The sequence below is a fragment of the Canis aureus genome, chromosome 23, assembly GCF_053574225.1.
Source record: "Canis aureus isolate CA01 chromosome 23, VMU_Caureus_v.1.0, whole genome shotgun sequence".
Classification (NCBI taxonomy): Eukaryota; Metazoa; Chordata; class Mammalia; order Carnivora; family Canidae; genus Canis; species Canis aureus.
Window position 1 is genome coordinate 39,144,582 of NC_135633.1, and position 25,096 is coordinate 39,169,677.

The 25,096-nt window shown below is 35.6% G+C and overlaps 1 protein-coding gene and 1 pseudogene across 5 annotated transcripts in view; one reads left to right on the top strand and one right to left on the bottom strand.

Moving 5' to 3' along the window:
* The window catches only part of TMEM135 (transmembrane protein 135), a 292,950-nt gene that overhangs the window by 208,530 nt on the left and 59,324 nt on the right, over window positions 1-25,096 (top strand). The gene's annotated exons all lie outside the window — the stretch shown is intronic.
* On the bottom strand, window positions 24,412-24,558 carry LOC144295583 (U2 spliceosomal RNA; annotated as a pseudogene).

Below are 25,096 nucleotides of genomic sequence, written 5' to 3' on the forward strand. Positions count from 1 at the left end.
CTCTTTCTTGTATTTTAACAATTTAGGTGTGAGAGGAATTAGGGACAATGACTATAATCAATTTCCAAAATTGTATATTATATTCAGATACATTATTGGGACAGTTTTGCAAAGAATTCACATGGTTGATCTTTATGTCTGTCTAGTCTTAAGGTAAAACATATCCGGTGGGGAAAATAGGAAATAGATAAGAACTTAGAAACCTATCTTCTGTTGACCAGCACAGGAAAAAATACAATATCAAGTAAATTTTCTTTTTGGGAAAATTCCTAAAGGAACAGATAGATGGTTAAATGCAGCAGTCCCCAGTATGACACTTAAAGATAGCATATTTGACCAACAATTAGCATTTCTTGGTTGTCAGTTTTTGAGGTTTAAAAAACAAATTGTATGTTGAATATAGTGATAATGCCCAAGTTTTAGCTTGGTCCTCAGAAATTGTACTTTGAAAACTGCTGCCATCAATGTAGTATTTTTGGTGTAGAAAGAAAATCAGTCCTATAAATATGTATTTTGGTGTAGAGCTATGAAACCTTTTCCTGTTTCAGTCACAAAGTCTAGGTTAAAAACAACAATTTAAAATACTTTCCAGAAGGCTCAATACAAGGTTTTAGTGCCAAGATAAACATTTTTCATTTTCTGAGGAAAGGGGTTGTTTTCTCCTAAAAGAAGCACTATCACCAAATTCCTAGTGTTCTTGGCAGAAGTTAGTTTGAATAACTCAACAAAAGGGGTTTGGCAAATGGTAAAATAAAACCATTTATAAAGTACTACAATCAAAACAATGTTACATGTTTGTCTGAAGTCTGGCTTGTGTTTGAAATGAACGAACAACACTGTACATAGCAGTTAATGAGTGTAGTTGCATTAAAATATTTTATTCTTAAAATTCAGTTTTATATACAGATATTTGAGGTCACTTTTCATTTGTTAACAATTTTACTTCTAATTGTAAAAAATAAGTTAATATCAAATGATATTGTCCCCAGGCCTCCATTTATATCTTCCTTTGAGAAGAGAGGATAAGGGAATCATTTTGTTAGAAATTAATCAACTTGTGTTTTTATGCTAACTATAGAGAAAAATGTGCCAATTTTATTTATCTAGAGAAGGAACTTGAATAAGTAGTTCCATAATTATTTTCTAAAAGTGACATGCAGGATGTAATGGTTATAGTATGATTTCACTTAAAAAGCAATGCCGTGTTCTTAGTACCAAAATGATGGCTATTAAAATGTGTAATGAAAACATCTTACTTTTGAATAGTTCTTTTGTTATATTTTAACAGGTACGTTTTTTTTCCACATGCATTTTCACATAGTGATCTTGACTTTTAATTTGTACACTAGAAATAAGGATTACATTCAGATGGAATCCTGAGAAAACTTTAGAGGCTTGGGTTGAGGGAAGGTAGTATGTGAAGAGAGTTCTAGCTTTGTTCTAGTTTTTAACCAATTGGCATCCATCCATCCACATGTCTGTTGATACCACCATATGCTGAGTATTCTGTTAGGAACCTGAGGTATAATATTTTGAAGATATTTTCAAAGAAGTCTTTCTGTACAACCCCAGTGGGCATTCTTCATAATGATCCTGCTTTCATTGTTCAATCATCTTATTATTTTGTATGTTGTTGTCATAACTTTGTTTTAGAGCATATCTGTCACTATGAAGCAGAAGTCATGGTTGAAATTGCATAGAATATTTTGTATCATGCATACCTTTAAAGCACTTTTTTTTAAACTTCCAAATGTGTATTTATGAGTAAAGCAACTTGTTTTTTTTTTAAGTCAAGAATTATTATAGTTGTTGTTTCAGATTCATTAGAATCTTTCCAACAGTCATGTGGAGAGAAGAAATGAGTTTCTTTTGAACCATTAGCTCTTTGTTGTTTTAACTGAAAAGCAAAGGAAAGAATCAACAACAACACAAACAGCATGCCAAAACTATTACACATTAATTCTGCTCACAAAAAACAATGAATCATGCTACACATTTAAACTATTTATTGGTTTTATTTTCAACATTAGATATCTGTATATGAAGAACACATAAATTAGAAAAATGAAATAATTCAGCTTCACTTTAAATAACTTAATTTAAAATAGTATCATAAAGCATATCATGATAACTTTGATCCCATCCTGGTGAGTACCTAGCTAGAAATTCTTTCCATCTGCCTTTGCAAAGCCAGCAACAAATCCAAGTTTGTTTAAACATGTAGTTTGAGAGGCTCAGACTTGTTGTCATAGCAGATAATCTATGGACTGTGTATGACTTATTCACGATAGACATATCTTAATCTGCTATAAACATTGAAAAACATTGCATTTTTATTTAGAAACCAGTGCAGGGAAGCCCGGGTGGATCAGTGGTTTAGCGCCACCCAGGGCGTAATCCTGGAGATCCGGGATCAAGTCCCGCATCAGACTCCCTGCTTCTCCCTCTGTGTCTCTGCCTCTCTCTCTCTCTCTCTGTGTCTCTTTCATGAATAAATAAATAAAATATTTTAAAAAATCCAGTGCAAATTAAAGTTGATTGTTATTGTGTTTAAAACATTATTTAAAAACAGTATTGATGCCTGCCATCGATGAATTCTAGTCAACTCTCTGTGAAGGTACAAATAACAAACTGTCATTTGTCTCAAGATATGGATATATTTTGTTTTTAAGAAAATGACACTATTTATTGGCTATCTGCAGTTTTTTAGTGAAAGACATTTGTGATTTTCCTTGAATTTTCTAATATAAATATAGCCTAGTACCTTTGAAGTAACTTTAACAGCAGGTAAAGAACTTTTGATTTGGGTCTTTCAGTCATTACTGATTTTAACAAAAGCCTTTTAACTATCAATTAAGTTCTACTGTTTTGAAGTACTGTATAAAGCTACACAAAAATATAGTCTAGAAAATTATATATGGCATTTGAACTATTAAAGTGTTACTTCAGGATTAGAAGAATTTGCCCTAAATAATGAGATTTGTATTTTGAAGAGATTTCTTCCAGCAAAGTAGAGAGTGAATTGGAGGTTTGGGGGGGTGGGGTGCATAATGGCAGGTAAGGTAGGATACTATTGCAGTTACCCTGGAAGGAAATGGTGGGAGCGTGACTGAAGGTTATTTTATTATAATGACATGGTGAAGAGTGGATCTATCTGAGTTATAAGAATTGATGCTTGGATGAAGAAGAGAGAAACACTGGAAATTAGAAAATTAGCAATTTAGAAAATGTGTGGAAATTGAGTACAGGTTTTGCAAATACTGAGGTTGAAGTGCATTTGAGACACACACATTGAGAAATATAAATGTCCCTTGGGTACTTGGAGATAAGGAGATAAATAAAGCTATGCTTGGTTGTCACACCAACTGGTTGAGTACAGACAAATTATACAACTTCTGTATACTCAGTTTATTTCTTTATTAAAAAGTATAAATCATTATATGTGCCTCATAGATTGGGCTCTGGTGATTAAATTAGACACAGTGTCTTTCAAACTTTTTTGACTGTGATCCAAAATAGGAACTAAATTTTATATTGTGAATACATACACACATAAATTTTCCAGAATAATACTTAACCTATGGGATACATTTGGATATTTTTAATTCTAATTTATTTTATTTATTTAAAAAGCTGCTTTGAACCACTAATGAGTAATAACAGCATTTCAAAAAAACACTGAGCTAATACATGTGAGCACCTAGTGTGGTGATTATTGCTTTAGCAGAAGTTAGAGTTACGAGTAGTGACTATTGACTATAAACTAGGAAGGAAAATTAATTAAACTGGAGGATTTCAAGAATGAGGGCATTATCTTTAGTATTAATGCTGCAAATATATTCATTAAGGTAAGGGCTAAGAAATGTTCATTTGCTCTACAACCTGGTGGTCAGTGGTAACCAGCTAGAGAAATTTTTGTTGAGTTGGATTAGTAGATTGAGAAATGTGACATGATGTTTGTTTTAAAAAATATGTAATTAAATTTGTCAATTTTTTTATAAGGTTGGGAAAAAATTTTAATGCAGAAAACTGTGAACTGAGCATTTCTGTAATGCAGAAAACTGAAATTCTGTAAGCAGAATTAGTACAATAAACTCAAGAAGTTTAAGAGGAGAAAGGGCAAGTTGTTACAGGAGTAAGGTTTTCTTTTGGATTCCTTCTTAGTTTATTATTTTTTTAGACAAGAGAGACTAGACTATGAGAAAGTTAAAGAAGGTTGCACAAGCAGGAGAGATTGGGAAAGAGAAGAAAAATTGTCTAAAATGCAGTCCAAAATGTCAACATAGATAGCTAGATTGTTAAACCTATTTGTCTGAGAGAGATCATGTTAATGATTAGGGTGAAATCGAAGTTCTGTTTGAATGCCTTGAACATACGGTTTAAATGGAAGAGGACTGATATATAGAAGATGTAGTAAATAGAACAATCTTAGGCCTTTGGCTTTCTAAATTCATTGTCATTAAAATGTTAATGAACTTTTTTTTTCCCCAAAGATTTTATTTATTCATGAGAATACACAGAGAGGAGAGAGAGAGAGAGAGAGGCAGAGACACAGGCAGAGGGAGAAGCAGGCTCCATACAGGGAGCCTGACATGGGACTCAATCCCAGGTCTCCAGGATCACGCCCTGGGCTGAAGGCGGCACTAAACCGCTGAGCCACCTGGGCTGCCCTGTTAATGAACTTGTTAATAGAAATTGACGTGGGCTTGGGAGACCAGTATTCCTTAGAAGATATATGCAGGTGAATTGAGGTACTTCCATAATTGGCACCTAAACTAGTGAGCTTACCAAGCATATAAAATCTGCCCTATGCAAAGATAAAGTATAGAGATCTTTAGGACTGTTGCTTTCCTCAGAGCAAGTGTAAAAAGTGAGAAAACCTAAGTTCAACATCTTATAAATCACTTTCTCTGACAATGCAGAGCTTATGATCAAGTTGGATGTCTGTAATCTGACTTTCTTTTTTTGGGAGAAGAAATTAGTCTGCCCATGTGGTGAACATACTCCATCTATCGATGGAAGTTGTGGCAAATCTGCTTTCACTTGTTGCCTGTCAGCTTTTGATATTGAGCCTCGATAAATTGCTCAAAATTTTGTATCGAATATAAGTGTTTATTTTTAGTAGAAAGCAAAGAGAAATATTGTTTGGAGAAATCCTGTCAACTTAAAATTTGACTTCTTACAGACTTAATGGGACTCAGTCACATTAGAAGTGGTCAGTTGTTTTTGCAGTTTTATTTTCAAGAAGAAAAATGGCATTTTTGGGTGGTTTTCCTACTGTAAATATTTTATTTTTACTGATGTCAAAGTTCGAGAAGTGCTGACATCCACACGTTGCTAAATAAGTGAAAAGTTTGCACCATTAACATGCTGCTGGTGTAGGCTTGTTTTAGTCCCATAGTAGTTCTGAGGTTCCACTGGATATTGGAGCCCCTTTGTGAATCAAGGAGGCAGTTTGCAGTTAAAATAAAGGATAAATTGTAATTACATTTATCTGTTTTTGTACAAAGAACCTGATGTGCACTTCTGACTAAAATTGTTAAAAATAATTTTAACTTCTGTTAGCACTGTTCACTTAAATTAAGTTGGTACTATAAAGTTCTATTTCTTTTGAATCTGTAAGGTACGATCTAACAAGAATTTAATAGTAGTAATAGCTATGTCCTGAACAAGAAGTCATTTGTTCCAAGTTCTACAGTTGCATTTATTTTATTGACAGAATAGTTCTTTTTTAAAATTTTGTTTATTTATTTAAAGATTTTGCTAGTCCATCCATTGAAGACTTTATTTATTTGAGAATGAGAGTGCACAAGCAGGGGGAAGGGCAAAGGGAGCAGCAGTGATGAGGGTTTTGAGAGGTGATTAGATCACGAGGCCTGAGTCCTCGTGAGTAGAATGATTGCCCTTATAGAAAGGGCTCACGAGAGCTCCCATGCTTCTTGTGCCCTATGAGGTTACAGTGAGAAGTCAGCTTTCTGTGAGGAAGTGGACATCTCCAGACACTGAATTGGCTGGCACCTTGGTCTTGGGCTTCCCAGCCTCTGAACTGTGAGAAATAGACTTTTGTTGTTTTTTTAAGCCATCCGTTGTCTGGCATTGTGTTATAATAGCTTGAATTAAGACAACTGGGAAGGGCTTTTCAGCTTTTTATGTAATGCATTAATATTTCAGGCATCTATTACAAAAATTGGCCTGCAGATCTGCTGCTACTCCAAGGTGTAGGCCAACTACTGTCTCCATGTAGGCTTCCTTTCCATTAAAGGAAAGTCTTTTAATAGGAGTCTTTTTAGACTGGACTACTAGTAGGAGTAGTAATTGAAGTCTGAAATTACAAACTCCTTTGAATTAAATTTATTATTCATTCTTAACCCAAATACTATACTATACTATATTACTATAGTAGATCTAGAGTATTAGCTGAAACCAGGGATTCCAGCTATAAAAACTTCACACCTGTACACCATAGTCATAATTATAAGTTATTCCATCTTATTCAGGCTTGAGATATAAATATATTGGTTTTGAAAATATGAGATTAAAATTATTTGGAGTTGAATATAACTTATAAATGATAAATATAGAAGCTTGAAGCTATTTAGTTGTGAAGACACAATAAATAAGTACTTGCAGATGCTTTTAATAATTATCTTTTGGCTTTATTTGGTTGAGTTATAATAGAATGCCTAGAGAGATTTTTAAATTTGGGAATTATAATGAGTATAGAAGAATGATAAAACTTACTCTGTAATGAGTCCTGATGACTTGTGAATTAGAAATAGCCAGAATTTTGTAGAACACATGAGAGGGCAAATAGTCTCAAATTAAGACTATAATTAATACAATATATAATAATATAATACATATAATATATAATAATTTATAATAATTAAGAATATAATAGATAATTAAGAATTATTTATTATAGAACACGTGAGAGGGCAAATTAAGTTGTAATTAATATTCACTATAATATATAATAAGAATATAGGTGTGTGTGTGTGTGTGTGTATATATATTTGCTCATTGTAGAAAATACTACCAAACAAAACCTTTTAGAGAATAACTATCACTTTTGTGTGTATCTTTATTGGCCATTTGCTATGTCTTTGTCCATCTTTCTCTCCAGTCCACCTGCCTGCCTTCTCTCCCTCAGTCTTCCTCTTTCCTTTCCTTCCTTTTTCCTTCCTCCTTTTCTTCCACCCTCCTTCACTTGTTTTGTGAAGTGAATATATATATTTTTCTCCTCTCCTTTCACATATATATTTTTATGTTCTCTCTCCAACTTCTCAAATGATATCATATCATATCATTGATGATGAAATGCCTTTTCTTCGCATATCTGCATTAGAAAAGACCAAGAACTTTCTGTGATTAGTCTAAGCAGGAAGGCTTCTTTTTAATGACACATACTTATAGTCACATCCACTTGCACAGGTGCATACAACAAATTATTAGAAGCTGTAGAAAGGATTCTGATACCAGTCTTCAGTTCCTCACTAAAAGAAACTGGTGATAACTCTTAATAATCTGAACATGACTGATAAAATGATTCCAAGCATCTGTTCTTTCAGGTTCTGGAAATCCTCTTCTATATGTTATCCTCTTGTTTAAAGAGAATTATTATTAATCACAGAAAGTTCTTAGACTTTGCTGATACAGATGTACAAATTTGATGCTTATTTTATTGGTTATGAGGAATACTGTAATTCACTATGGTGTTTTCAAGCCTGACTCTTTGTTTCTATTGTTTTCTACCATGTGAGTTCACTTACAGGTAATTAAAGGGCACTGTAGTATAGCAGGGTTGGTTAAGAGCATGAACTGTGGAGCCAGACTGAATTATGTTTAAATTCTCACTTCAGTCTAGCTTGTTTTGTGATCCTGGCTAAGTTACTTAACCTCTCTGTGCCTCAGCTTTCTCATGTTAAAGTGGTAATAATAATAGTACTTCATGGGATTATTTTAATAATTAAATGACTATCATACACATATGATAAATGTTAGCTGTTTTTATTATTTAAGTCTGAGCTGTAAAGATCACATAGTACATTATTCCATTTATCTGATGTGTCCAAAAGAGGCAAATCCATGGAGATAGAAAGATTTGCATTGCCTATGACTAGGAGACTGCAAGGAGTGGGAGAGGACTACAAAAAAATACAAATGAGTATTTTTTTAATGGTGATGCACATGTTCCAAAAGTAATGATGATGATGGCTACACAAGGCTGGGACTATAAAAATCATTGAATGTTACACTTTAAATACTGAGCTGTATATTATGTAAATTATATCACTTAGTGTGTTATTAAAAAAAACTGATCTGGAAGCAGACCTTTGTTGCACAGTGGCATGGTGTTTCCTGTGTTATCACCATTAAATATACCTCTGGTTGCTACATCTCAGGGATTCTACTGGTTTTTGTGGGCACATAGGCATACACACTGAAAGAGAACATCCAGAAACTTACCTTTTTCTCAGGTGTGTTTGAAAGAGTAGTCCCTTGGAGAATGACAGAATGAAGAATATGCATGTGCACTGCAAGGCTTGTTAACTCTTTCCAGAATTGTCAGAACTGCAGTTGAGAATATGCATGCTGTTAGTTGTGAGACACTACACTTTGAAATTAGAAGGAAAACAAAAGAGGAAGCTACAATAGAAGTCCCAAGTGTATGTAAGATTGCTAATACAACATTGTGCTTAAGTTTTTTTGGATATTTCTGAGTTAGGATGTTAAATTTTTTACTTGGTATTAACTTTTGAAAAGTGCAGTTTAAAAAAGGTCTTAGAGGCTTGCCAACCAAGACAAATTTCAGAAATATATGCAGATATGATACATATATCAAAAGTACTTATTTAATTGGAGGAAAACAGATGAAAGATGAGATAAATTTATTTATATGATATGATAAATTTTATTTATATAGGCTTTTAGTGAAAATATTCTCAAATATAAGTCTAATGCATTCTTGCTTATCAAAATGAAAAGTCATAGATTGACATTTAAAAACCGATCATGAGGATGTTTTTTATTTTTTTTTCAAAGATTTTATTTATTTATTCATAGAGACACACACAGAGAGAGAGGCAGAGATACAGGCAGAGGGAGAAGCAGGCTCCATGCAGAGAGCCTGACGTGGGACTCACACCCTGGGCTGCAGGCGGTGCTAAACCGCTGCGCCACCTGGGCTGCCTGGATGTTTTTTAAATACCTAGAAAGTTCATTGTTAATGCATTCCAATTTAACTTGAATGAAAATTAAGCTTACAGTTCTTGGAAAAGAAATGATTAGTTTATAACTTGATTATATTTTAATATGTATTTCATAGATTATATTTGATCATATATTGATATTAATTATATTTTGAAGAAGAATTTTGTACTTTGTTTATTTTGGGTGAAGTTTTTCAAGTCACTATCCTTGCCATAGAAAATTATTGAATGGAAGGGCATAGAAGGAAATTATATTAATATCTGTAAATTCAATTTTTTCTTCATTTATCTATTTTTTAAAAAGTCACAGCAAAAATTGGAAATATTTGGATTTATTTCAGTCTGTATCCTTAAAATGTCAGATTAAGTCTCCACTCACGAAGGCTTATTTTTTGTGCTGCACAGGTTCAGTGACAGGGCTTCCCAGGGGAGGAAGGACTTTACTTATAGCTTCACTGAGCTGAAATTCACAGTAAAAGAATATTTTTCCACCATGATCAGTTTTCAGCACAGATTGTGTCTGTAATGTGTTACTGAGTCACTGAACCAGGAAGATGTTTACCTGCAAGGTGAACTGGTCGAAATGGGAGAAGCTTTTAAGTTCTAAAATTTCAGCCATCGTCTTCCCTAGAGGAAGAAAAAAGTGGGTCTCCTCCCTTTATTATATATGCTCTTGTCAATCACAAAGCCTCTTTGTGCTGGTGGGGACTGGATGGTGACTTGACTGCTGGCTGTTTATCCTGTTCCTGTCATCCTAAAATGCAAAATAAAAGGAGGAGGAAAACGTAACTTCGGGTTTGTAGGCCTTAGAGAGTAAGTCGCTTGTGGCAGCCTGGGTCCTCTGAATGGGGAAAGCTTTCTGAAGTGATTTGTTTGTTCATTAAAACGGAGTATGTAATTCTTATGGCTTTGAGCTACTTTGGCACCTTCAGCACGAGAATAATATTTAGAATCAGATAATGGCAAAGCAGTTGAGCTTCTCAGATCTAATGTCCTCTGTCACAGAAACATCACGCTCTGATGCACAATTGCTAATTTTAACTTCTGTTTCTTGCCTGAATGTTAATAAGATGCTTTTGGAATTGGATATCCAATTCCAGTGGTATCATTTGTAATTGTACCAATTGTACTATTTTGCAAAAAACCCTTCTTGCAGGTGTCATTTTAAGATATTTTCAGGGATTCTTAGGAAAGATGAGACTCTCTTTACCTTTTAAAATCACTAGCAACTTCTAGTATGAATCACGTTAGGGAAATCTGTTATAGCAAGCCAACCTTGTTGAAGTTAGAGTCCTAAGACTTTTATAATCATTAAAGTTTCTGAACACTTTGCTGAAGTTTTTGACTGTATTTGGATTTTAGCTTACATCCCTTATAATTTCTATTACATTCTACTGATAGAAGAACTGTGTGAATGAGTATGAGTTGGACTGATGTGGCTTTCACCTTAAAAGAATATCAGTTAGGTGAAATAGTGTTCTTTAAGTTATTCTTTAGATGGGATACCTGGGCGGCTCAGCGGTTGAGCATCTGCCTTCGGCTCAGGGCGTGTTCCTGGAGTCCTGGGATCTAGTCCCGCATCGGGCTTCCCGCAGGGAGCCTGCTTTTCCCTTTGCCTGTGTCTCTTCCTCTCTGTCTCTCATGAATAAATAAATAAAATCTTAAAAAAAAAACAAATAAATTATTCTTTAGAAAAGCAGGAAGAAAATAGTTCCAAAAAAGGTGAAAAAGAAAGATTTTGTTGTTAAAATGAGGTATTCCTTTTTATTGATTCCAAAGTACACACTTATTAATGTCCAAGAGGTATAAAATGAACTATTACAAATTCAAATGTCTGATGTAAAAGCTATAAGGGAATTCTCAAACTTTAACGTGTATATAAATCACTTGGAGATTTTATTAAAATGCAGGTGATGATTCAGTTGGTCTGGGATGGGATCTTAGCTTCTGCATTTCCAACAAGCTCCCAGGTGATGCCAGTGCTGTTGGCCCCTGGAATCTCATTGTGAGCAGCAAATCTGTAAGATACCTCAATAGATAAATTATGAGATTAAAATTAAAAGAAAATCTGAAACTTTAATCTTACTGCCTCTCTTGGCAATCTGTTCTAGTAGTTGACAATATATAGAGTCAGGACATTTTCCCTAAATATAAATGTCTGTAGCAAGGGTGAATGGGCTTACCCTAAAGTCCTCTTCCTAGTTGAAAGAGAAAACAACTATCATATATTTACTTTGGTTGCTTAGGGATTAATAGGTACCCTTTTCTCTATTTCACATTTTTTCAACATCAACTTCTTTTAGCATTTATTGTATATTTTACTTTATTATCCCAGTTTTAGTTGCAAATTATCCGCATAGCATAGCAAGTGACAAGCAAGTTGGCTGGGCCAGCTCTGTGTCACACTGCAGCTCTGTGGGTCGGTTAGGGCAGTTCTGTTCCTCACGTCTTCATTCTGATGCCCTCACCCAGGGGAAAAAAGCTATGCAAGGAAAGCTGTCCTCGTGGCAGTGGAATGAGATTTGTTTTCACTAACACCATCTCCAAATATTAGTACATGTCTATCTTAAGTGCCTTATTAACACACATGTATCTGCTCATCTACCATGGCATTTTCCTTAAGTATGAGTTCTCTAGCTGGGGTTCTGAGTTGTTTTTATTCTATAAACCATGCTTAGAAGATATTGGCTTTCCAAAGCATTCAGCTCAGTTTCCGTGGGGGGAAAAGATAGTCCTTTTTGGACTAATATGTAGGTCAGTTACATAATTACATAAATATAAATTACATAAATACATTTGAGGATAAACAAGTGAATTTTGACCGACATTAACTAAACTGGTGTGAACAGATGCGTATGTGGTCATATTTGAGAGTGGTGGTTTTATCTCTGAGCAGTCAGTATGAATATTAGAGTATTTTACAGAGAGAAAACAGAAAAGTTAAGATAAATTTGTCTTTGTTAAATGTAGTCTCCTAAATGGAGATTAGGTCATTTTTTACAGTAAAGAGCATATTTAAAACATGTTTACTAATTTCTAATCCTATACTCTTTACCTCTGCAATATCAACATCCTGGCTTCTTTTCCATTCTTTCAGGATTTCTTCTATGCTTTAAACCCCTCAAGATTTGGCCCTTACCCCCCACTTTTTTTTTTTTTGGTGGGGGAGGGAGGACTTGTTATTTATCCTAGTAGAGCCAAACTTCAGTCACACTTTCCCTGTAGGAATCAGTTTATGTATTTGACATAGATCTCAATGTTTATTTATTCAAGCCTAAAAATAACTGAAGTTAAGGAATTCATGGACTATATGCTGACTCAGTGGTACTTTCAGTTCATTTGACTTGTTGCAAAATTCCATAAACAGAAGTATTTGCCTTTAAAGTGAATAATACCGATTCTTAATGTTTTGGAGGATCATAGATTTTTAGAGTAGGGAGCAAGTCAGAGATTATGTAATATAGCATTGTCCCTTTTCTGGTGAGGAAATCAAATCTCTGAGGATTTTTGTGACTTTTCTTCCCTCAGTCAGCAGTTAGGGTAGAGGTAAAAGAAATTTGAATAATTTGCTTAAAATACCATAAATCGTTTCAAAACAATTGAATATTTAGAAATTTATGTGGGAACATGACAAAAAATTCAGCTGTTTTTGTACTCTTAAATGTACGATGTAATGGAAAGCCCTTTTTGAGAGGAATGATGAAATTAAGCAGAAAGACGCAGAAATTAAGGAAGATAGAAGTTTGGTCAAAATTTTCTTAAGGCCTGTTTTGGGTTTTGTGTATGAAATAGTTTTAACTATAACGGAAATCTCATCTCATGGAGTTATTCATCTTTTTATTTGAATTAATATTTCTGATTATTGCCATTAGAAATTTTTGGAATTCCTTTCTTGTGAGTAGATTTTAAACCAGAAAGGAGAAAAGCTCCTTTGTAGTCAGATGGCTGTGCTTTCGGTCTCTGTGTTTCAATCTCTCTTTCTTTCCTTGCCTTTCTCCCTGCCTCTGCCTTCTCCACCCTGTTTCCTTTTCTGTCTTTCTGTTTTTTGCTTTCTGGTATTTTTTTGTTTTGTTTTATTATATATTGTCAAGGAAATAACTAGAATTGCTTTATGGCACTTACCATTAAATATCCATTATGTCATTTTAAGTGTGACAGATGTGTCTGTGAATGGCATTTTAGAATGGAATTAAATGTGTGTTACTCTGCCCTTATGCATTATTAATAATTCCTTAAGATGAAGAAACTATACATTAGCATATATTTATAGTCATCTCTGAAATTTTATCATGAATTGATCCTGTTTTTATGAAATGTAAACAGATGTATTAAACATTTATTTGAACAGCAGTTTGTATATTTTGAGGACTTCAGTTTTATTGTCTGCAATGTAGTTGCAGCCTTAAGGCTAGTGCATATAGCCAATTGTCATTTAAATTTAATCTTCTAATTGTAAGTTATATTAATTTCATGTAGGATCTCAGAAACATTAAATTACATATTAAACATATTAAACTTTTTCTGTTTATTATCTTTGAGGACATTATTTTTTTTTTTTCTATTTTGTTGAAAATGATTCTGGATTTCCAAAGACATTTATAAAAAGAGATTGTTGGGCAGCCCGGGTGACTCAGCGGTTTAGCGCTGCCTTCGGCCTGGGGCGTGATCCTTGAGACCCGGGATCGAGTCCCACGTCAGGCTCCCTGCGTAGAGCCTGCTTCTCCCTCTGCCTGTGTCTCTGCCTCTCTCTGTCTCTCTCATGAATAAATAAATAAAATCTATTTTAAAAAAAAGATTGTTATTTTTTAAAGCTCTGAACTATTGTAAATTTCATGAGATGAGTCTTAAACTAGGTTCTGGAAGACAGGTTTTACATTCTTGGTTTTCAGATCAAATTGGCTACAGTAATAATAAGTTACAATTGAAATATGAAACTGACATAAAGCAGAAACTGGAATGTTACTAACAGCTGTTGCCATAAAAGAGTGGCTAGAATTTTATTGTATGTCTAGAGCATCTCACAAGTCTCTTCTTTTAGCTTCCTGAATTTAGTTCTAGTTCTCCTCTGTTTCATCTCTCTTTAAGAACCAAATATTATTTCCTTTTGTTCCAGAAATAAATTAAAAGAATATTAAGCTGATCACATCCACCTTGCATAACGTTCTGTCTTGTCTAAAAGTACTCTTTCCAAGTCATAATTCCTTTGGGTTTAGCTGTTTTTATGAGTTTAATAACATCTAGGTCTGCTGCAGATCCTGACCTCTGCCATCTTTCTAACCCTGCAAATCTAACTAGGTTCCTTCTCTTGGCTGTTGAACTTCTTGTTGAAATTCAGCATGTCTCTTCTTTTCAGCATCATTTCCTTTTTATTTATTTATTTATTTTATTTTATTTTTTTACCCTGTCAGTTAAGTCTGTCCTGTGAGTGGTCATAAACAAGTTGGGAATCATTATATAGGCCACACTTTGGGCGCAGCATGCCTTAGTTCAGTGCCCAATTTTATTTGGAGTGTGACTAGTGGACCCCAAGTAGAACTTGCCTGTAGTCTCTTATTTATAACACTTTTCTATAGGAAATAGTGCATAAAGTCTGATTTCTGGACATGCAACATAAATGGAAGAAGTTTTAAATGCTTATGGAAGCTAACAACAGACTAGTGGAAGAGATAAATATCATGAATCTGAGGAACAGACATTTACGTTTTATCAGTTTTGAAGGAGTGATATATTAATAGGAACTTTACAGATCTCCCATGACTTTAAAAAAAAAAAATCCACCATACTAGTCAGTGTCTCCCAGAGCTTCAGAGCCAGTTTGTCTTTTTTTTTTTTTTTTTTTTTTGCAATTGGAGAGGACGGTGGATGGTGACAGTGATGAAAAATGAAATGATTACATCTAGCCTGTATTTACTGAATTCTTACTATGTACCAGGCATTGTGCTGAGTGCTTTTTAAACAGTATTGGGTTAATCCTTCCTAGTACCCACTATAAACTACTGTAGGTACTGATATCTTCTCCATTTTACATGTAAGGGAACTGAGGCTTTGAGAGGTTAAGTAACTTGCCAAGGATTGTGTAACTGGAAATAAACAGAGATGGGGTTTGCATTTGGGTTTTTTCTTTTTCCATTTTATTTTTTATTTTTATTTTTTTGTTTTTTTTAAAATAAATTTATTTTTTATTGGTGTTCAATTTACCAACATACAGAATAACACCCAGTGCTCATCCTGTCAAGTGCCCCCCTCAATGCCCGTCACCCATTCACCCCCACCCCCCGCCCTCCTCCCCTTCCACCACTTCCCAGAGTTAGGAGTCTTTATGTTCTGTCTCCCTTTCTGATATTTCCCACACATTTCTTCTCCCTTCCCTTATATTCCCTTTCACTATTGTTTATATTCCCCAAATGAATGAGAACATACACTGTTTGTCCTTCTCCGATTGACTTACTTCACTCAGCATAATACCCTCCAGTTCCATCCACGTTGAAGCAAATGGTGGGTATTTGTCATTTCTAATGGCTGAGGAATATTTCACGTATACATAGATCACAGCTTCTTTATCCATTCATCTTTCGAGGGACACCGAGGCTCCTTCCACAGTTTGGCTATTGTGGACATTGCTGCTAGAAACATCGGGGTGCAGGTGTCCCGGCGTTTCATTGCATCTGAATCTTTGGGGTAAATCCCAAACAGTGCAATTGCTGGGTCGTACGGCAGGTCTATTTTTAACTCTTTGAGGAACCTCCAGACAGTTTTCCAGAGTGGCTGCACCACTTCACATTCCCACCAACAGTGTAAGAGGGTTCCCTTTTCTCCACATCCTCTCCAACATTTGTGGTTTCCTGCCTTGTTAATTTTGCATTTGGGTTTTTTCTAATCTCAGAGCCTATTCTCATTTTCTCACTCTATCTGGCTACACAAGTACTTCCTGGTCTTTTTCACATCATGTAGTATGTAGAAGATGTGCATGGTAGGGAAAATGGCTAAGACTGCTTATAACTGGAGGCAACTGACCTGGAGATGGATACCTTAGAAGTCTCCTGTACTCCCACTGAATCAAGTCAGAGTAAAGAAGGATTTAGTACCTAGTGATCCTGTTCAGTCATTTGTGGCAGACACACCCATTGGGAAGCTCTGTGCTACACTACAGTGTCCCTGTAGAAAATAGGAAGTGAGAGGTAAATGCTTTTTTTCCTAAGTACACAATGCTTCCAAGCTCCCCTTATCATCACAGGCCAGGTGGTGAGAGTATAGATTGGTGATGTGTTCTCAGATCTCTTATATTCCTCTCTTTCTCTTTTTTCCTCTTCCATCTGCTGTAGTAATAATTATTAATCATTGAGTTTTGTTCATTCAGGAAATATTTATTGAGTATATCTATGTGCAGTGCTTTGGTCGTTAAAAAAGACTGATGGTTTGTCAGAAGAGATGCTACTTCTTGCTAAGGTCTGGATGTTTGTGTCCCCTTTCAAATCCATATACTAAAATTCTAACCTTCAAGGTAATGGTATAGAAGGAGGGGCCTTTTGGTGGTGATTAGACTATGCAGGTGGAACCCTCATGAATGGGATTAATGTCCTTGTAAAGGAGGCTCAAGAGAGGTACTTTGTTCCTTTTGCCATGTGAAGGCACAGCAAGGAAGTTCCAAACCAGGAAACAGATTCTCACCAGACACCAAATCTGCAGGTACTTTGATATTGGACTTCTCAGCCTCTGGAACTGTGAGGCATACATTTCTATTGTTACTAAGTTACTAAGTTACTAAGTTTATGGCATTTTGTTAAAGCAACTCCAGTGGACTAAGACCTTTGTGCATAAGTTACTTTAATGTAGTGGGCGCCGGCAACCCCCAGGGTGGCTCAGCGGTTTAGTGCCGCCTTCAGCCCAGGGTGTGATCCTAGAGACCTGGGATCAAGTCCCACATCGGGCTCCCTGCATGGAGCCTGCTTCTCCCTCTGCCTGTGCCTGTGCCTCTCCCTCCCTCTCTCTGTGTCTTTCATGAATAAATAAATAAAATCTTAAAAAAAAAAAATAGTAGTGGGCGCAGTACCACACCAGTGACATGAATACAGTACAGCAGACAGGAAGGATACATGATTAGTTTCAATCTGTAAGTGTGGTGGATGTTTCACTAACAAGCAGCATCTTGTCCAAGCCTGGAAAGATTAATAGAACTTAAACACAAGAGGTTAAGAGGTTAGTGATGAGGACAGTAATGCAGATAGAGTTGATAGTATCAGGAAAGACTTAGATGTTGGAATGCTTAGAACAATGTTTACATGTTACAAAGAAAGGGAGGGAAAGGGAGAGGAAAAAGAACGCTTATTTGCCTCATTGTTTCTTCTAGTTACTACCTTGCTTCTTTCTTCCTTTGTACAGCCACATTTCTCAAATCATTTGCCCACACTTGCTATTTGTCTTTCTTTTGTGCCAATTTCCACATATGCTTCTGAAATTCATTTCACCGAGATCATCAAAGACACCCTGTAACCAACTCTCCTAGGCACGTTTATATCTTATTAGGTCTCTCAACTGGTTGTGACATTGCTGTCCAAGTGTCATCCTTTACAACACTCTGCTTACTTTCCCTGAAATCTTGCTTTTCCTCTCTGTCCAGCCATTCCTCCATCCCCTCTTTGTCCTTCTCTTACTTATATTATCCTTTAAGAGTTTTTCTATTTAATATTCTTTTCTAGGACCTCAGCTTTTCTTACTCTTCATACTCTCTGCGGGTGCTCTTACATACTTCTCTGGGCTCAGTTACCATTCATATACTGACCACCCCTTCATCTGTATCTGTGTCACAGATCTCTATCTCTCCTAAACTGCTTACTTATCTCACTGCCCCTCAAAATAAATTTTCCCCAAAGTGAACATATTGTCTCTGTCTCAACCCCTCCCCTAACTTCTTCTCCCCCAAACTGTTTTTCTTCAAGTGTTCATTTCAATAAATGGACATGCCATGTATCCAGTTGGCCCCAGTTGGAAATTTGGCCACCATCCCAAACTTCTCCTTTTCAATTACTCCGATAAATACAGTCACCAAAAATGGTCTATTTTGCCTTAATAAATGCTGAATCTCTGAGACTCTCTCCATGCTCACCACTGCTGCTCTACTCCTTAATCAAGGCTTCCTTTGCCTTCTTATAGGTCTGCACGTGTCTCTTGTCTCACCTCTCCACTTCACTCAGAAACCAGAGAGTGTTCTGATACTGTGCTTCTGGTTTAAAGGCATTCAATGAATTTCTTGCCCCCAGAGTAAAGTCTAAACTCTTTCAGATATTAAAAGTCTTTCATAATGGTCTGGTCCCACCTGAGAAACTGGGAGTCCAGTAGTTGGAGTCTGTTGCTTGGATTTGGATACCACTTTGTGTGGTATTGGACAAATTACCTTTCTTTTGCCTCATTGCTTTGCTTTGTTAAGATGGAGTTGATGATAAGGCCTAGGATTATTACTAGGATTGAATGAGTTTTTAGAACAGTACCTGCTACATAGTAATTAGCCAATAAATGTTAAGTCTTATTGTACTTGTTACCTTACCTATATCCATTATTGAAAAAATCCAGTCTTAAGGCATCACTTAATATGGTCATTCACTGGTTAGAGCACAAGGATTTCTCTGATCTCAGCAGATGTGAGGAGCATGAGGCAATTAGTGATTGTTGCACATACGTACTAGCAAAAAGTAAATGGTTTATATGCTGGGTGCCCAAGGTGAGGATAGACATTTGAACACCATTGAATTTCAAAAGAGGAAGAAGATATTTTGTGAAAATTTGACCAGTCCTTTAAAAAGATGATCAGCTCAGTGGTAGCTGCAGCAGCTAACCTTTATTGAGCTCCTACTATGTGTCAGGCGCTGTGTTAAACATTTTATGTGCATTATTTTCCTCAAAAGAGCTTTCAGAAATATTACTTGTAGCCCTGTTTTACAGATGAGGAAACTGAAGCATTAAAAATGAAGCAGTCCTATCAAATGTAGAGCTGGAATTCAAATCCAGATAGATGACCAAGAAGTCCTCCAGTTACTCATTTTTTCAAATGTTTTTCCTTATCTGTCACAAGTTTTTTGAGGCAATATGTGCAAATACACAAAATCTCTCTCTCTTGTAGTGTTAAAAAACAATTTAGTTTTTTCATCCTGACATTATTTTAAATGTATATAAAATATGATATATTTATCCAAGCTTCTCATGCATAAAATATATGCTTCAAGTAAATTATAGTCTCAGCATGTAGAAAGATAAAAATTCCAAGCATCAGTCTTGTAACATGAAAGATTTCAGGAATCAATGTTCAAGTGCAAAAAACAAATATATAAATATTTGACATGTTGTGTTACCTCAGGCTTTTAAGGGAAACATTCTGAGTTTAGAGGAGCTTGTGTTAAATATGTCTGTCACTTTGGCCTTTTGTACTTTTGCAAATGTAAAAGAAGAACTAATATCCTATTGACAATTGAGAAGTCCTGTTCAGGCTTGATTTAATCTGGCTGTGTAGGCTTAGTACATTTCATGAAAGGAGAGCATTTGGATAGAGCTTTTGTCTGAAGATTGGGGATGTTTATATTGGGTTTTTATTTTATTTGTGATAGACTTTAAGTGGTGTTACAACAAGTACTATATTTTCGAACACCAAGCACGTTAGATTCTCTTGTGAAGATAGATTGGCTTTGGTAGTGGTAATACTTTTTTCTTTCATTTCATTGGAAAAGATTATCCAACAATTATTGTTGTTCATCTCAGATTTAATTTGGTTTCATGCATACCAATTGTATGGTTTGCTTTTTGTTCTTTCTTTTAAAATATCTTTAAAAATTAATTTTGATGTATTTTTTTTTTGATAGCTTGCCCTAGCAGGCCAAAACCATGAAAATTTTTCGCTTTTCAGAATGCTATAGTCTATTGTTCAGTTTCTTTGATAAAGAGATATAAACTGTGTTTTCAACTGTCAGGATGTAAGAATGTAGACAACACAATTCACAAGTTAATTGAGCTCTTTATGAAGAGAATATGACTTACTGCCTTTTACTAATACCAGATAAAAGAAGGCTTTTTCTTTGATGATTTTTCTTACGGACATATTTATTTGTATTAGTTAGTACGTTTGTATTTCAGGTGACTTCTGGTCCCCCTGCCCCCTTTAAATAACATCTTGGAAATTAAGTGTTGGAGATTGGCATCTCTTTTCCACTCTTTATATTTCTATCAGTGATTTAGATCATCCATCCTGACAATTTTAGTTTGAATTAGGAGTGGGGGAAAATGTAACCTTTTGAACATACGGTTCGTAATTTTGTAGGGGAATGAGCACAGGCTTTAGACTAATCTGGATGTAGATTCCACTTTTACCATTCACTGGTTGTGCAACTGTGAGCAACTTACTTAATCTCTTGGAGCCTATTTATTCATTCATAAAATATCAATAATTTCTCCTTTGCTGCTTGTCTTGAAGATAAGAGATACTGCTACCTGCTACTGCTGATAAGGCCTCGTTCAGTGACTGGCACATAGTAAATACTCAGTAAATTTGTGGGGATTATGCCTCTTCTGTGAAGAAGATATTTTATCTTAGCCTGAGGAAATATCTGTTAGATTTTGTAGTAGTTATTAGTACTAATCACTGAATATTTCCAGATTTCTCCCCTGACCTTGGGTTACATGGTAGGAGTGTATTTTACTGACCCTTGTAGCTAAGTGTGATGGGATTAGGGCCAAGGGATATGAATGAATGTGATATATGTATGTCACTTCTGGGCAGAAGCTTTTAAGAATTCATATATCAATTACCACATCCCCTATTCCTGTCTCCCTAATCTAGGAAATGTGTGTCAAGATAGAGCACCCATCAGCCTGGATTCCTGACTAGAATGAACAGAGCTCTCCTGCTGAACTTGCAGCATGAGCTAGAAATAAACTTAACTGTATCATGCCACTGAGTTGGGGCTATAGTTCCTTACTGCTGTAAAATAATGTCCTGAATGAGACAGAACTACTCCGAAATTGTGTGCAGTTTTTATCTGAATGAAGCGAAATATTTACTTCTAAATGAAGATTTGACCTTTAGAAAACACAAATTGCTTATGATTGTTCTTTAATGCAGAATTAATCTTGAACACCCTGACCTTTGAAAACAGAATATATTTTATAAGAATGTAGTGCTTAAAAGCATGTTGGAATCTAGAAGTTACTTTTTTTTTTTTTTTTTTTTTTAATTCTTTGAAAAGGAGCAAGGGAGGAGAGGGCGGGTGGGGGGAGGGCACTAGTGGGAGAAGCAGACTCCCCACTGAGCAGGGAGCCCCATATCAGCTCAAACTCCAGGACTTTGGGATCACGACCTGAGCTGAAGGCAGATTCCTAACCAACCAAGCCACCCAGGCGCCCCAAGAAGTTACATTCTTAATGAGTATAGCATGAGGATGGGGTACATTGCTAGGCAGTAAAGCCTCTGAGTTTCATTTAATGTGGAGTACCCCAGGCCTGGTAACAGCAAGAGTAGCTCTTTAACACCACTGAACACTACAGGTCCTGAGAGAAAGATAAAAGGCTAGGAACAGTAGTTTAAGATTAATGGTATTTCATAATAGTTGTTGCCACTTGCATTGCTAGCATGATTGCATATCTAAGCATCTGCTTTGCATGCTTAGGGGGGTTGAGTGAGAATGTGTACCACTTGCTCTAGCTGCTTAATCTTGAGCAAGTTCTGTAATTCTTTTGGTTTTGTTCTTACCCAGAAAATGGGCAGCGTAAACCCTATTGGTGATGTAAAGATATGAGCTAAAGTATTATGGGATAACATATTGAATGTTTAGCTCTGTGACTATAATTTAGAAGGGGCTAAAAATATGGAGGTTTCTATCCCCTCTTGTTAGCTGCATTTGTTGTTAAAGGTGGTGCTGATGCATTATTAAGACTTTTCTTTTTCTATATGATTTTAGAAAGGAGTAAGACTATTCCTTTTCTTGTGAGTAGTATCCTTTATATAATCCTTTTGTTTTCTGTAATGCCACGTAAAACTCACTAGACTATGAGTTTTTCTTTTTTTAAAGATTTTATTTATTCATGAGAGACACAGAGAGAGAGAGAGGCAGAGACACAGGCAGAGGGAGAAGCAGGCTCTATGCAGGGAGCCCGACGTGAGACTTGATCCCGGGACTCCAGGATCACTCCCTGGGCCAAAGGTGGCGCTAAACTGCTGAGCCACCCGGGCTGCCCTAGACTGAAATTTTTGAAGGAAATGGACTCTTTTTTAAATTCTGGAAGCCTATCGAGTATCCTATCAAAATAGGTCCTCATTTCTGTCTATAGAATAGACCCTCGATAAGTGGTAGGTTAGATACAGTTTCTTCAGTTATCCAGCAGCATGATTATCATGCTCATATTTATGCATATAAATTCTGCATGTCTAATATAGAGATGTTATTTCTTGACTTACCTATATAAATAGGTACTAGTCTAGAAATTTTCTGTTAAATTACATTGTCAGAATGCTGTTTGCTTTCTGATAATGAAAGATTGTTGATGAAGCAAATTTCTCATATCCTAAACTATTTTGTCTATTGTCTTACATTTGAAAACATCTTGATTTCTTGTTTAGGACTTTCTGAATATTGGGATCCCTGGGTGGCGCAGCGTTTTGGCGCTTGCCTTTGGCCCAGGGCGCGATCCTGGAAACCATGGATCGAATCCCACGTTGGGCTCCCGGTGCATGGAGCCTGCTTCTCCCTCTGCCTCTGTCTCTGCCTCTCTCTCTCTCTCTGTGTGTGTGACTATCATAAATAAAAAAAAAAAATTTTAAAAAAGGACTTTCTGAATATTGTTGCCATGTGAGAACAGAGGCAGTATTCATCTGAAACTGCAGCAGAAGTTAAAAAAAAATCCTACAATTGCAAATTTATCCTGATCTATGTCAGGAGACTTGGTATACATTATTGATTCTGTGGAACTGACAAAATTTATAGATTTACAAATTTTCTATGATATGTAGATATGTACATCATATGTGATGTGGTATGTAGTTGAAACATCTTTGGTGACAACTGCCAGTGTTAGAAACAGTTTAAAAACAAATTTTAGTTTAGTTTTAGAAATCACCTTCTTTTTTTTTTTTTTAAGTAGTCTTTGTATATTCTTTATTATTTCATGCCATGTAAGAATTGAATTTCCTTCAGAATGTATAGTTCTTGAGTAACTAATGCTACTTTTTTTAGCATTTAAATGACAGTGTATTAAATTTTGAATCATTTGAAGTGATACCATAATAAAATTCTAATGATCAAGTTATTGTTTTAATGGTATATTGCACCCTAGAATTTTGTTCAATAATAAACAGAATAAAGAGTATGAGTGACACAAGTATGAAAAAGGGCTATCCTTTACAAAGTTTATAATAGAAAACATACACTCTTGCTGAATGGACACATCCCTGAGCTGATAAAATATTTGTTTTATAAAGCAATTACTCATGTTTAAATTATAACTCTGAAGTAAAGTTTTCCACAAGTACATGAAGGGTTTCCTGTATTGCACACTCATCGCTCCTGGTAGTACTGTCTTACAACAGGGAAGAAAAGAAAATGTTGTTTTCATATATTAGCTAGACTGAAGGTGGCATGTATTCGGGAGCCTGGGTGGCTCAGTCAGTTGAGCGTCTGCTTTCAGCTCAGGTCATGATCCTGGGATCCTGAGATCCTGGGATCGAGTTCTGCATTGGGCTCCCTACTCATTAGGGAGTCTGCTTCTCCCTTTGCCTCTCCCCTTCCTCCCTGCTCATGCTCTTTCTTTCTTTCTCTCTCTATATCTCTATCTCAAATAAGTAAATAAAACTTTTTAAAAATGATGCCTTGTATTCTTTATGTCTTTCTTTTTTTTTTTTTTCCTTTATGTCTTTCTTTATTCTCTTTTTTATAAAAATGTATAGGGGAATCTCTGGGTGGCTCAGCAGTTTGGTGCCTGCCTTCGGCCCAAGGCATGATCCTGGGGTCCCGGGATTGAGTCCTGCATCGGGGTCCCTGCATGGAGCTCGCTTCTCCCTCTGCCTGTGTCTCTGTCTCTCTCTCTCTGTCTGTCATGAATAAATAAAATCTTTTTAAAAAATCTTAAAAAAATAAACATAAGAAAATGTATAGTTTTTACTTAAAATGTGCATTCCCTCTACCCGCCCCGCCCCGCGTGTTAGATTTCTGTTTATTTAGACTTAGTTTAATGCATCCAATAATACTAGTGTAATGAATGTTTGGATTCAAACTCAAGATAGATCTTATCTTCCTCAATATTAAAAATGTGTAGCTTTTTTTCTACCTATTTTATTCCACACTTGATCTTAGCCAAAAGGCCGAGAAGCGATCTACCTATTTTATTCCAATAAAGATATTTATAGTTAAAAGATGGCTATGGTGTTTGTCACAAATTTTCAGTTATTAGAAAAACTAAGAATTGAAGGTGAAATTTTTTATCATTTAGATAATAAAATGAATAGTACTGTATTAATTATATAGGGGGAAAATACTGTTAGTGTTCCACAGCTACAGGTCTGAGAGTTGGGTTATATAAGAGCTGAGTGAACATCTGAGTCCATATGTACTGCCTGGAAAACAGCCAGTTGCAGCTCAAACATTTCCTCATAATGTTCATTAACTTTTCATAGAGAAAGTGTTTCACACTTAGATCAGCTCTTTTAGAAGGAGGAAATTTAAAGCTAGAACAAATAATATTTAATGCTCATTTTTATAGACCAACTGTGAGAAACCCAGCCAAAAGCCAAGATTTTCAGCCCTACACATCTGGTCATGATGATTTTGGAATCTTTAAACACTGATGATATGTCTTTGTTATGACTTTAGAATATATTCTGGCCAACTCATTAGGCAGGTATGGAAACAAAT